The 14,043-nt window shown below is 51.4% G+C and overlaps 1 protein-coding gene across 4 annotated transcripts in view; it reads right to left on the reverse strand.

Moving 5' to 3' along the window:
- The window catches only part of RFX2 (regulatory factor X2), a 65,472-nt gene extending 61,996 nt beyond the window's left edge, over positions 1-3,476 (reverse strand). For 3 of the 4 annotated variants that reach the window (XM_088179118.1, XM_014883031.2, XM_014883033.2), the window contains exon 1: positions 3,346-3,476. The gene's annotated coding sequence lies outside the window, so the exon portion shown is untranslated. The remainder of the gene's footprint in view (positions 1-3,345) is intronic. The other variant, XM_088179116.1, reaches the window with a different exon arrangement.
- Between the last annotated feature and the right edge of the window lie 10,567 nt (positions 3,477-14,043).

Genomic DNA, 14,043 nt, shown 5'->3' on the forward strand with positions numbered 1-14,043 from the left:
GGGAGGCAGAGCTCGGCTTAAATAGAACTCGGGAGCCTGGAGCACAAACTCCGGCGGAGGAGCCGAGCGGGCGGGACCCGCCTGTTGAATCAGCAGCGAGCCCGGACTCCGCTTTTAGCTCGGCAAGGGCTAAAAGAGAGCGGGGGAAATGGGCTGGAATACGTGAAAGCAGCTCTGTTTACGGGCCTGCAGCAGGGAAAACATGTCGTGATTAAACGTGGCAGCTGTCGGTGCTCAGAGGTGTTACAAGCAGGGGACTATTTAAAGACAATGACTGGCGCCGTCTATTCTGCCGCGATGGAGCCGCGTTTGTGGCAGCCCCGAAGTTATTTCGTGGCAGAAAGTGACTTTTAGTGGCAGGGAATATTCTCAGCTGGAGGATTTCCCCCAAAAGCCGGGACAAATGACGTCATTAGAGGCACTGGCTGCTCGATGATTACAGAATCCCAGAATAGGTTGGGTTGGAAGGGAGCTGAAATCCCACCTTAGTCCACCCTGTCCCAAGGGCAGGGACACCTTCCACCAGCCCAGGGTGCCCCAACCTGGCCTTGGACACTTCCAGGGATGGGTCTGATCGTGTTTACACACACAAAAGGACACACAAAGTGTATTTCTGATGTACCTTCACATACCTAACACACGATTTAACAGCAACTCTCTCTAGACCACGCTCAGCCTTAAGTCTTGGCATGGTGACCCCATCCTTTCCTCCCAGCCCGGCTGCAGGGGCTCAGTGTGGTGCCAAGTCCCTTGATGAAGGAGGGGCCTTCATTTATAGGTTAAATCTACAAATTTATATGGCAATCCTACAAATTTATACGGCAAAGCAACAAAATACTTCTTGAGAGGGCAGATCTGATGCTGAAGGAGAAGAACCTGCTGCTGGCCAGGGCCCCAAAGTCCTGCCTGCAGGTCTCACCCCCTCTCCCCTGGCTCAGACCCCCCCCAGGAGCAGAGCTGGCACGCGGGGCCCAGGACAGGGAACACCAGGACAGGGACACGCTCCTGTGACAGGAATTCATGAGATGCAAATGGCTCAGCAGGGAGATGCAAAGCAGGGACTGTCTGTGGGAGTCACGGTGGCTGTGAGGGACCCGGCTCTGCCTTTCCTCGGTGGCCGGGGATGCTCCTATCCCTATCTCCAACTGGGATCATTCCTGTTCTGCAGGAAGCAAGCAGGGACAAAGAAATTCCAGCTGTCAACCCCTTCTGTCTGCACTTTCAGCCTTCAGGCCAAGATCCTGTTGTTACCTGAGAACCCAGATTCTGATGAAAAAGATGAGCAATTCCAAACCTCGTGGTTATGGGAACAGCTCTGACAACACCAACTCCAAACAACAAATCCCCAGAGCCTCCCACAGCTGTGTAACCTCCAAGGCAAATGTAACACACCTCACAGAATTCCAATATATCTCCCCTCCCTCGGGACAGCGACAATGAGAGGTAAAGACCCAGCTGGATGCGTTGCTTTTTTTAAAAACGTGAACTAAGATTTTCAACCACAGGCTGGTCCTACAAGGTCCTGCCACCCAGAAATCAAACTGTGCATCCCAAACTCTCTCAGCCAACACAGTCAGAGGTTGATTGAACCCATCTTGAATGAGGTAACCATGAAAAAGCCTCCCGAAATGCTTCTCCTTCTACTAAATGTGCCACTTGAAAATAAAACCTGAGACTGAAGTGATCCTGCACTGACTGAGGCAAACTCAGACCGAAAAGTGAAACAGCAGAGGCGGAGGGAAGCTCAGGAGTTTAGGTCAGTATTTAGAGACTGTTTTTTTTTCTTTTTTCTAAGCCAGACGTTACTCTATTCTCAAATGATTTGTAACCAAGATAGAGTAGAAAAGTTGGGGCAGAAGCAGATGAAAGAAGCCTTGACTAAATGATTCCGAAGCTGAGCTCTCTTTAACCTACCAGTTAAAGCCTCAGTTTAAGGACATTCCAAATGCAAAAAGGTAGATTTAACAATATTTAATAAAATTATTATTTATTCTGCTCTTAATTAGTAAGTCTCACCTCACCTCTTTCAACAGCAAAGCCAAAATAAAGGCTTCAGAGTGCTACTAAGTAAAAAGAATGGAAAGATTTAATCAGGCAGCAGGAACTCACGCTTGAAACAGGCACGTCCACAAAATCCCACTCTAACAGGAGATGAATCTTGTTTCACAACACACTTTATTCAAAACAAACAGGAGAAACCACGTCAAGAACAGACCGCAGATGCTTGCAAATAGGTCTCGCTGCGATTTCCCCTCCTTTCTAAGACCGACATGAAAGCGAGCGCCGGGATCTCCCAGCTCTGGCAAACTCCGGGGATGAGCTGGAGTCGAAACCACTTCCCTCCACCCCCAAAGAGGAGGAGGAGGAGGAGCGCTCGGGGGGTCGGGGACTGCACGGGGAGGGGGACGGGGACAGCACGGGGAGGGGGACGGCATGGAGAGAGAGACGGGGACAGCATGGAGAGAGGGACGGGGACAGCATGGAGAGAGGGACGGGGACAGCATGGAGAGAGAGACGGGGACAGCATGGAGAGAGGGACGGGGACAGCATGGAGAGAGAGAGACGGGGACAGCATGGAGAGAGGGGGACGGGGACAGCATGGAGAGAGAGGGACGGGGACAGCATAGAGAGAGGGACAGGGACAGCATGGAGAGAGGGGGACGGGGACAGCATGGAGAGAGAGGGACGGGGACAGCATAGAGAGAGGGACGGGGACAGCATGGAGAGAGGGGTACGGGGACAGAATGGAGAGAGGGGTACGGGGACAGAATGGAGAGAGGGGTACGGGGACAGCATGGAGATAGGCTGACGGGAACAGCACGGGGACAGGAAGAGCACGGACAGGAGCACGGGCGCACTCCGGAGCGGTGCCGACCCCGAACCCAGCGGAGCGGGTGCCCTGTGCCCCCTCCCGACCCTGAGAGGACACTTCGGGGCTCGCACGGGGAGCGCGGAGTTCCGGGAAGCCCCGCGCCGGGAGCGGCGGTGCCGCGGGGGCCGCGCCCCCCCCGCCGGCCGGGCGGTGTCGGTTCCCGTGCCCGGGCGGGGCCGCGCTGCGGGCGGTGCCCCGGGGCAGCGCCACCGGCCCGGGGAGGGGGAACCCGGCGCGGTTCGGCGGTGCCGCCTCCGCCGCTCCCCCGCTCCCAACTTTCCGGGGGCGGCGCGACCGGTGCCCCCCGCCCCGGCGCGCGGCGGGACCGCGCATCCCGTGCCGGGACAAGCGGGGTCCGCGCCGCCGGCCCGAGCCGCGCCGGCCCCGCGGAGGACGCGGAGATCGCCCACATCCCCTGCACCCCCCTCGGCCGCGGTCCCACATCCAGCCCGTCACGGGGCGGTCCCGCTCACCTGCCGTCCCCGCCGGGTGCCGCGGGCTGCGCTGGGCTCCGGCCGCCGGGGCCGCGCGTTGCCGCCGTTGGCAAGTAACAGTCTCCAGGGCTACGGTCACTATGGCGCCGGGCGCCGGGTCTCGAGGCAACTGTTGCTACCCCGGCCCCGCGCGTCACGGCCCGGCCCCGCCCCAAGAGGGCGTGCCCAGCGTTTTTCCACTGCCCATTGGTGCAGCGCCTTTCCGTCATCTGACAGGGCGGGACATGTCGCGGTTTGACCAATGGCGTGGCGGAGGGGGCGTGGCCAGCGCTTGGCGCGCGGTTTGGCGCCTCTGCGCGGGGCGGGGCGCGCGCGTGACGCGCGCGGGCGCGCGGGGAAGGGGGAGGCGAGGGGGCGGGGCCGGCCGCGCGCCTCGATGATTTCACCTCAATAAATCACCCAAAAAAAAAAAAAAAAAAAGTTCCCGCTGTTAAACATTACAAAGTGGCGGGATGGCTTTTTCTCCCGTTGCCGCTGGGCTTGTTTGTTTTTTTTTTTTTTAAATCCACTCCGCATGACATCAAGCCGTCGTCATGGCGACGGGGCGTGACGTCACCGACAACAACGCGCGGGGGGCCGGATGGGACCGTGGGGTTTGGGGTGAATTGGGGGAATATCGGTGAATGGCTGCACACGCTGCTCCCCCCGCTCTGGATGCGGCTCCGGCAGCGCCCGGAGCTCGGGGGGAGCGGTGGGGGCGGGCGGAGAAGCAGCAGCAGCGCCCCGGGCCATAAAATCGACATTTACGGACAAATGGAGCGAGCCCAGGGCTGGGGGTACGATATAAAGACGTGGAGATGCTGGAGAAATCCAGAGAAAGCCACGGGGATGCTCCCTGGGGAGCTGGGGGTGCTCACCTGGAGAAGAGAAGGACCCAGGGAGAGCTGAGAGCTCCTGGCAGGGACTCCAGGAGAGCTGGAGAGGGACTGGGGACAAGGGATGGAGGGACAGGACGAGGGAGTATGGCTCCCTACTGAAGAAGTGAAATTTCCATGGGAGATTGGGCAGGAATTATTCCCTGGGAGGGTGGGCAGGGCTGGCACAGCTGTGGCTGCCCCTGCATCCCTGGCAGTGTCCCAGGCCAGGCTGGATGGTTTTATTTTGTCAATGAAACCCAGCACAAGCCCCGGGTCACTCTGATATTTTTTGAATGCAGGTGCTGCCAAGGAAAGCAGCAATTTTTATAAAGCTTTACGAAATACCTTTCTTTGTGGGGTTTTTATGGGGTTTTCCCCTACAGATAAACTCAGCAGAATCACCACCACTTGCTCTGAAAATTCCCCGTCAGGAATTTCACGATTTCCAGGATCATCTTCCTGACATGTAATAAAAAAAAAAGCTTTTATGATGCATTTTTTTTCTGCAACGTTTTCTGAAAAGTATGTCCCAGCCTCAGCCAAGGAAGTGTGTGGAATTTGTACCCATGGAGACTCCAATAACACAGCCTGCTCCAAACACCACAGGATTATTACTTTTCTTACCTAATGCTTTGGGAAAGGAGTTACTGGAAAAGGAAGTGACTGAGAGAGGCAATATAAATTGGAGACACTGGTTAGCGTGTGGTCCATCTGCAAATTTGGGCTTGCTGTTCCTGCTTTAGGGAGATTACCATGAAAATTACACTGGAAAAATTCATGGAGTCGTGTGTCTGACCACCACGGACACACTGAGTGAGCTTTTGAGAAGCTCCTGAGAAAAAGAATTTGTTTTTCTTAAGCCACGGATATTTAAAAAGGACAACTTTAAGTGAGTGAAATATACAGTAAAAGAGAAAATAGAGGTGGAATAGTTTTTATAAAATCACCTAGTACACATAAACATCCAGCTTTACTCCTGGAATCTGAAACTAGATTAATAGATTTGCTTTAAAAACTCCTGATGTGTTTGAAGGTTGTTCTCATTCCTTCCCTCAGTCTCTTGTTTTACAAATGAAGCAATCCTCTGGTTTTCCCATTGGAAAAGCCCAGACCTTTCCTAAAAACCACTCAATAAACAGCTATTTTTTAATCCTGTGGTCACTTATTCCTGCTTGAGCAATGTGCATTGGATTTGGCCATACTGAGTTGCACCGTGCTGATTTTGAACTATCACTCAAATTTTCTGGGAGCTGAATGAAATTCCTCACTCCTCTCCCCTTTAATATCATCTCCACTGTGTTATTGCAGCTCTGTTACCACTTTACTTTTTAGGGCACAATTCCCCACTGAACAGCGCCCATTCCTCTGGAAAAGAAATGTAAAACACGCTTGGATGTGCTCCTGTCCCTCCCAAAGTGCCAATTTCTGCCTGAAACCCAAAGCACAGGTGACAACAACATCCTGAAATTCAAATTCAAACAGCCCAGCACTGCCCAGGCCACCATCAACCCTGTTCCCAAGTGCCACAGCCACGGATTTTTGAACACTTGATAATGTTTGAAATTTTTGGTAATTTTTCCCCGACACCTTTGGGAAACCCTGGAGTCAGGCAGTTCTCAAAAATCACCACAGTGCTGTCATTTTTAATTAGGGACCTGCCTGCCACCTCTTGTGATAAGCTGATCACTTAATTAATTAATTTTTCTTTGTTTCTTCCAGCCTGTTCATGAGCCAGATCTCATGAGGGTCTGGGGAAAGGAGATTCATTTCAAAAACTTGGTGGTAAAGAAAGAAAAGTTTGATTTTTTTTCTCTTCCTTCTCTTTTCTCCCAGAGGAGCAGCTCGCTGCAGCTGTCTCTGCTACCCACAGGAGGGCACATTCCTCAAAGCAAACTGGAATTCAGCTCAAACCCAATCCCACCCAAAAGATCTCATTGATTGACTTGATTTCACTAAAGAGAGGTTTTGACAGAAAAATACTGTTCTGATGAAAGCAAATTTCCTGTAAAGGTAGCGGGTCCTTTGAAATATTGTGTTTATCCACGAAAAATCGTGTTGTTTTGGGTGCTGGAAATGAAATGTGAAATGAAACTATTCCTTTAACTTGTTTCCTGCGTGAAAAAAAATTCCCAGAGTGTTAAAACTCAAAGAAACAAAAAAAATTGCCTTTGGGATTTTTGCTTAAAGAAAAGAATTGTTTGTTTTAAATGGGAGAATCCCCATTCCAAAACAGGTACCAAACAGCACTTTCCTACCTGGGAGATTTCTGTGTCAGCCTCCCCCCATCCTTGGAGGTGTTTTCCAACCCTAATAATTCTGGGATTCTCTCCACGCTGTGTTTTACTGCTGAGTGAGCTCAGTGCAGAACATTTGGAGCCTGAACTGGTGCCTCTCTGTGTCCCCTGTCCCACAGGACCAACAGCACCATCCCATGCAGGTTATGGGGATCATCCCATCTGTGATCGTGGATTTTCCCTTTAATACACCAGCAATAAAATTAAACTTCAGGATCATTTCATTCACAATCATTTTAATTTGTGGTGCACATAAATAGGTGCTGGTTTTGCAGGCAGGGGGTCACTCAAGGGGTGCACTTAGGAATTAAATCTCCATTTAATCTCCATTCCAGCTGTTTGCAAGGAAATTTCGGTGGGACTGATGCAAATGCAGCTTTTCCTTCCTGCAGCTGCCACAGCTCTTGGGCACAGCTGTGGGTGAGCTCCTGCTCCAACCACGGCCCCAGGGCTGTGTTTGTCTGCATCACAAACTCCTGACCTTGCTGCTGCTCAGACAACAACATTCTCCAGTGCTTTTGGCTGGGCTTGAGAGGAGAAATCTGTTGAGTGTGGCTGTGCCAAGGCCACGCTGGAATTTCCCAGTGGCACCGTACCCTGTCCTGCTCTGCCCACGCGTCTCTCCTGCAGGACAGGGAATTCCAGCCTGTTATGGGATGCTCTGTCCTGTCCTGGCAGTGAAAAAGCATTTTTTTTTTTTTTCCTCAGCCTTGCCCAGCCTGGAAGCAAACAGGTGAGTGCTGAGTTCTTTTTCCTGCCTCCCTTGGGTTGTATCCCAACAATCCCTGGCAAAGGTTTCCATGCACAACATGGGGTTTGGAAAGGTCACTCTTCTCAACCTCACATCTTCCCCCTAAAGTTTTTAGCACAGCTAAAACACCAAATGCTCTATTTTCCCCACACCCTGGGAAATTTCCTTTTACAAGATTTAAAGGACCAAGCATTTATCTGCAGTTTTCTCTGTTTGGTTTGGCTGTAGCTGCCTGGAAATTCCACAAAAAACACTGGATAAAGTCATGGAAAAAGACCAGTGCCTGTGGGTTTTTGTGTGCCACTCCCTGCAGGGAGCTGCAGCCTCCTGAGCCACAGAAGGAGGATGTGTCCACAACTTGGAGGTAATCAAGTGCAGTCATATTGATATGACTGAATCCACTCAGCTTTTGTCAACACAGCTTCTGCACAGAGGCAACATCTGTGAAATGAAGCCCTCAGAGACTGAACAGCCCCTGGGCAGGGTTTAAATGGAATTTCTGAGTTTGAACGAGGTTCCTCTCATTTCCCAGATAACCACAGATGCTGAAACAGGAGCCTTGAGGGAGTGGTGGACAGGATCAAAGTGAAGGCCTGGGCTGGGAAGGGGACACAAAATAAACAAAACACATGGTGATGGCACCTCCAGCACCTGCGTGGCAGCAAAGAAGAGCCTCTGGGGCACCTGGAGAGAACCTTCCCTGCTGCTCCTCATCACACTGGTGTTCCAGAGCCTTCCCCAGCTCCATTCCCTTCCCTGGACACGCTCCAGCCCCTCAATGTCCTTCTGATCAAGAAGGGCACAAAACAACAGGATTTGAGGTGTGACCCCAGCAGTGCCAGCACAGGGGGACAGTCACTGCTCCTGCTGGCCACTGGCACAAGCCAGATCTTCTTGGCCCCCTGGGCACTGCTGGGAGCTTGGAATCTGAATATGGAGCAAAAAGGTTTGGTTTGTTGCCATGGGGGAACTCAACATCCTTGTGGCTGTGTCTTAAAGCTCTGTAACTGTTTTACCCCGGCGAGTTTGTGTTTAAAAACTACAGAAAATGATTAAGTGTCCCTGTGGATTATTAACATTTCGGGCTGAGCTGCAGGTGCAGAGGTCTTGCAGCTCAGTCAGCCATCAGCAGAAAGTTGTCAGCTTGTGCTGTCCCCCGCAGTGGCACCTGGCTGATGTCACCAAGGGACAGAGCTCGTTTCCGTGTGCCTGTCTCTGGTTACACATTCATCCCTTTCCTGTTACAACACAGCTTTTCAGTGGGGAGGGCACAGCCTTGCTCTGCCTGGCAAACATTGTGACACCACTGCCACAAAGTCCCTTGGCTTGGGGGAGCATCCCATTGCCCTCCAGCAGCGAGAGAAAAGACAGAATCTCATTTCCACTGAAGTTCTGGAGGCACAATTGGATTTTTTTCTGAGCTGTTGGAAACAATTCTTCTCCATGCACCTCCTGTATCCATCTCATTTTAGAGCCAAATGGCTTTCCAGCAAATTCTTTTCCAAAACTGGGATTACCTGTGGGCATAGACAGTGTTGGAGTTAGGGTTTAAGTTTAATGCCCAGAGGATATAGGCATGGCCTCTGAAGTGAGGTGATATCTGACATCAAACTAGATAATTATACAGCCAAGAAATCCTAATTCTCCACTGCTTTTCAGGCTTTATAAATATGTATTCCACACACTACACTTTGCATATTGCATAAACAGCCTTTGCCCACTCTGTGTTGTTCCAAAAATCCATGAGTGTGCAGTTTTTAATGAGTTTAAAAAAAAATTAAAAAGGAGTTTATGCCCATGACAGGCCTGGGTAAACAGTTTTTGCCCTGTTTTATTTATGAGAATTGCAGAAGAGTCATTTAATCACAGATAGAGACAGATAAAGGTCAGTTATCAGCTGCTGTGTCCTGATGATGAGTCCTTGGCTTTGCTGATTTATGACAGTTGAGAGTTGGATATTAATCTAAAGCATAATTTGGTGGGGATTTTAGTGTGTGTGCATCTTTTTGTTGTGTTTGGGTGCTTTTGGGCTGTGGTTTTTAGGGGATTTTCCAGTATTTCCCACACCTATTTGCTCTAGACCCTTCCACATGACCAGAAAAGATGTTGCAAGTTCTTGACAGGAAAGGCACTATGAGAAATTTAAGTCTGGAAATGACTCAGGTATAAAAAGACTCTTCTGTCTCCCTTCCCGCCTATGATCACATGGTTTCCAGCCTGTTTCCTCATCACATCCATCTTCTCTTTGTGTCCAGTTTCAAGTGGAAATATTTTATTGGCCCCCACGCCCCTTTATCTTCCAAGTCAAGGTCCTGTGGTGCAACAGCTTGGGTTGAGTCACTTGTCACCAGCGACCCTGGAGCTGGGAATTAGGGAGTGTTATCAGAGGAGTCCTAGCCCAGAATAGCTCCCTGATCCAGTGCCAGGGCTGGTGATAAAAGTGAAAATTATGTAAACTGTGTTGGGCAATTCAGATGGGCAGACAGGGCTGGTTCGGGGAACGATTCAGCTGAAGAAGAAACCAATTTCCACTCTTTGTCCACAGTTGCACAAAGAGATGATGCTTTGCTTGAGGTAGGAAAGGAAAGAACCTGAAAATGGAAATTTCACTGGGGTGATGCTCTGTAGGGCACGGGAAAGCTGTGGCTGAGGTGAAGAAGAAGCAGCAGCCAGCCTGTGTCTCACTTCCAAACCTGTGCACCAGAGCTCCTGCCCTCAGTGATGTGGTTTGATATGCACAAATCTGGAATCCCACAGCCCCAGTCTGCATTTATCCTGGGCCTTTGCTCTTATCTTGATGCTCTTCTCTTGTGAGGGACAGCTCTGTCCCTGCTGGCATCTCCCCCTGCCTTAGCCATGGGAAATACCTGGAAATGTCAAGGTGAGGCAGAAACGTGAAGGCGTCGTGGAATTATTTAAGTTGGAAAAGACCCTTAAAATCACCAAGGCAAATAATCTAACACTGGCAGCCCCCCAATAAACCATGTCCCCAGGTGAAACATCTCCACTTCTTTTAAACCCCTCCAGGAGTGTGTCTACACTTCAGAAAAAGTGACTTTTATCACAGAGGTAAAAATCTGTAACATCCCAGCACAGACAGCCCAGACACTGCTGTAACTCACTCAAGATCAGGAGCTGAAGGTTTTGTGTGTGTTCTCACTACAGATTTACCTACAGGAACAAAATGGATTCTGTGGAGGTCTCAGTCCTCCCCTTGAGGTCGAGCCTGTGTTATCAGCAGAGCCCGAGGCTGCTGAACCTGCAGCCACCTCCTCTCTCCTGATCTTGTGTCACAAGAAATGGCCCAGTGCAGCCAAGGCAGGGTCACCTGGAGCAGGTGACACAGGAAAGTGTCCAGGTGGGTTTGGGATCTCCAGAGAGGGAGACTCCACACCCTCCCTGGGCAGCTGTTCCAGTGCTCGGCTGCTCTCAAGGTAAAGAAGTTCTTCCTCATGTTGACGTGTTTTGTCTTGTGTTTGAGTTGGTGCCCCATTACTCCTCGTCCTGTCACTGGGCACCACTGAGCAGTGGCACCGTCCTCTGGACACCCCTTGGAGATATTTGTATATTTATATAGGATTGATGGGATCCTCTCTCAGCCCTCTCTTCTCTGGACTAACCAGGACCAGCTCCCACAGTCTCTCCTCATCACAGAGATGCTCCAGACTCCTCATCATCTCTGTGGCCTCCGCTGGATTCTCTCCAGTAGCTCCTTGTCTTTCTTGAACTGTGGAGCCAGAGCAGGACACTGGGCACTGCTCCAGATGTGCCTCACTAGCAGCAAGGTGCAGGATCACTCCTGCCCTGCTGGCCTCGCTCTTCCCAATGTCCCCACGGTCCCACTGTCCCTCCTGCAGCTGTGATTCCCTCCCAGCTATTTCTCTGCTCTCCACTGGGGCACCCCAACCTGTCCTGCTCCTGGTTCCTTCACTTTCCTGGAGCTGCTGGGGCTGCCCTGCTCTGGTGCCTCAGGAAATGAGAGCCCTGTGGCTCCACAGGAGTTAATCCTGGCAAACAGAGCCAGCAGAGGAGCTGTTTGACCAGAGGCCCAGCCATTCTGGTGCATTTGCTATTTCAAGCTCAGCAACTCCTGGTTTGTTTAGCAAGGGCTGTGCTGTGTTATCACTAATCAATAATGACTCCGAGGTATCAGCCCCTCTCCTGCCTGGGGCAGGGGTGCCTGAGGACCACCTGTGCTCATCTCTGCTCTTCAGCACCAGCCTGGTCCCCTTTGGCCCCAGAACCAGCAGGAGTTCAGCAAACAGCACAGGATTTACCTTGGGAGTGATGCAACCTCGGTTTGATGGACAAGGACATGGGCAGCACATAAAAAAACAGCTTGCCCGAGGAAATTTGTTGGCTCAGGGAATGGCCAAAAATAGATCTGGTGACTCCTGCCACTTGAGTTAACCTTTGGGCTTTGCCCCTGGAGCTCTCCTTGGTTCACAGGGAATTATGTGCCCCTCATCAACACAGCAGGTCCTGGCTGAGGACCAGGGCAGTCTGGAGTGTAAGGGTCAGAAATCTGAATTTTACAGATCTCACCAACTTCCAGGCTGCTGTTTTGTCTTGCTCTTCAAAATAAATTCATAAAATAAATAAATCTGAGTGAGAATGGAGCCACCTTGGAGGGGCTGCAGAGAGGAGGAGGTGAGACAGCTGGAGAGGTGGGGATGCTGAGGAGCTGCAAGGGAAGGCTCAAAGTGCAGGAGATGGGAATCAGCCAGCACAGCAAGAACTGGAGGTGCCTGGGCCAGAGGACAGCACAGGGCTCCTGAGGCTGTCCTGGCCCTCCTGTCCTGCTCTGCTGTGCTGTTTTACAGCTGCAACATCCCCAGCACTGCTCTGTCCTCCAGCTGCAGCCTGACCTTCTGGCAGGAGCTTCCCTAACTACGTATTCCTTTAGGTTTGCTCATCAGCTGAGTGGTGTGAACCAAACCCTCCCCTCCCTGTGTGAGTGGGGAATGTCTCTGGGCAGTGGAAGGAGGCAGACAAGGATTCACAGGGAAAAAAACAATGGCTTGGAATTCTTGGTCTGCACGAGGGAAATAGCAGCAGTAATTCATTTCACAGATACAGCTGTTTTCCTAACAGGATAAACAAAATCTTGGCTTTTCTGCAGCTTTATCAGCCAGGAACAACTGAGAACAGTTATATGGATCTACCTGAGCATAACCCTTAAAAATAAATTAATAAAGAAATCAATATTAACTGGTGAACTCCAGCTTAAACAAGCAATACCCAGGGAGGGCAGGAGATGGTGGAGCTGTCACCAGACCACAGGCTCTGCTAATGGGGGACCTGGACATCACGGCCAGAACTGCCCAGTGCTTGTGCTGCTGATGCTCTTGGCAGGTCCAGCCCGTGCCCTTTGTGCTGGTTGGAAAATAACAGCACGGGGCTGGTTTGTTCAGGGCTGTGCTCTGCCAGCCCCACACTGCTCCTCCCTGGAGTGCAGGGGGCTTCTCATCCTCCATATCCCTAAATCTAAAAGCCCACTTTGATTCTTCCCCAGGGATTTCTGCTCCAGGTTGGAGCACATTTTACATCTTGCCCTATCCAGAATGGCCCGAGAACTTCTTCATGAACTATCACCTCCTGTTTCATTTGGTCAAAGGGTTGTGGTTGCTCAGGGCTTTACTTGAAAATCTTTTTCACAGAATTATTAAGGGTGGAAAAGACCTCGAAGACCATCAAATCCAACTTTCAACCCGTGGTCACCACTAAACTGTGTCCCCAGCAGCACATCCCTGTGTTTTTTTAACTTTTCCAGGGATTGTGACTTCACCATTGACCAGCACAGCCTGTTGCAATGATTTACAACTTTTTCCATGAAGAATTTTTCCCTGATGTCCAACGTAAACCTCCCCTGGTGCAACTTGAGGCCATTTCCTCTTGTCCTATTGAATCTTGCCCTTTATTTTAGGGAAAAAACAGCAAAAAAACCCCAGCTTTCAGAAGGATTCAGACTATTTTCCTCCCTTCTCCAAAAATTTCTGTTGGGTCAGCCCACACCACCACAGCACCCCAGGTGCTCCAGAGCTTCACACGATTCCAGCACAGCCTGGGGCAGTGTTTGGGCTGTGTTCCTGGCCTGGGAACAACCCAATCCCGGTGTTTGGCACAGCCCAATCCCAGTGTTTGGCACAGCCCAATCCCAGTGTTTGTCACAGCCCAATCCCGGTGTTTGGCACACTCCTATCCCGGTGTTTGGCACAGCCCAGTCCCGGTGTTTGGCACACTCCTATCCCGGTGTTTGGCACAGCTCATTCCCGGTGTTTGGCACACTCCTATCCCGGTGTTTGGCACAGCTCATTCCCGGTGTTTGGTATAGTCCTATCCCGGTGTTTGGCACAGCTCATTCCCGGTGTTTGGCACAGTCCATTCCCGGTGTTTGGCACGGCCCTATCCCGGTGTTTGGCACAGCTCATTCCCGGTGTTTGGCACGGCCCTATCCCGGTGTTTGGCACAGCTCATTCCCGGTGTTTGGCACAGCCCTTTCCCGGTGTTTGGCACAGCCCATTCCCGGTGTTTGGCACACTCCTATCCCGGTGTTTGGCACAGCCCTTTCCCGGTGTTTGGCACACTCCTATCCCGGTGTTTGGCACAGCCCTTTCCCGGTGTCCCGGACACCGCACCGGGCATTGACCGCGGATAACCCGAGCCGAGAGGGGGCGTGGTCTGGTTGTTATTGACAGCCACATCCTCCAATTGCGCTTCTTCTCAGCGCAGAGGGCGTGGCTTCGTCTCAGCCCACTTCTGTCTCGCCCAATGG

Source organism: Sturnus vulgaris, chromosome 26 (assembly GCF_052056855.1).
Source record: "Sturnus vulgaris isolate bStuVul1 chromosome 26, bStuVul1.hap1, whole genome shotgun sequence".
Taxonomy (NCBI): domain Eukaryota; kingdom Metazoa; phylum Chordata; class Aves; order Passeriformes; family Sturnidae; genus Sturnus; species Sturnus vulgaris.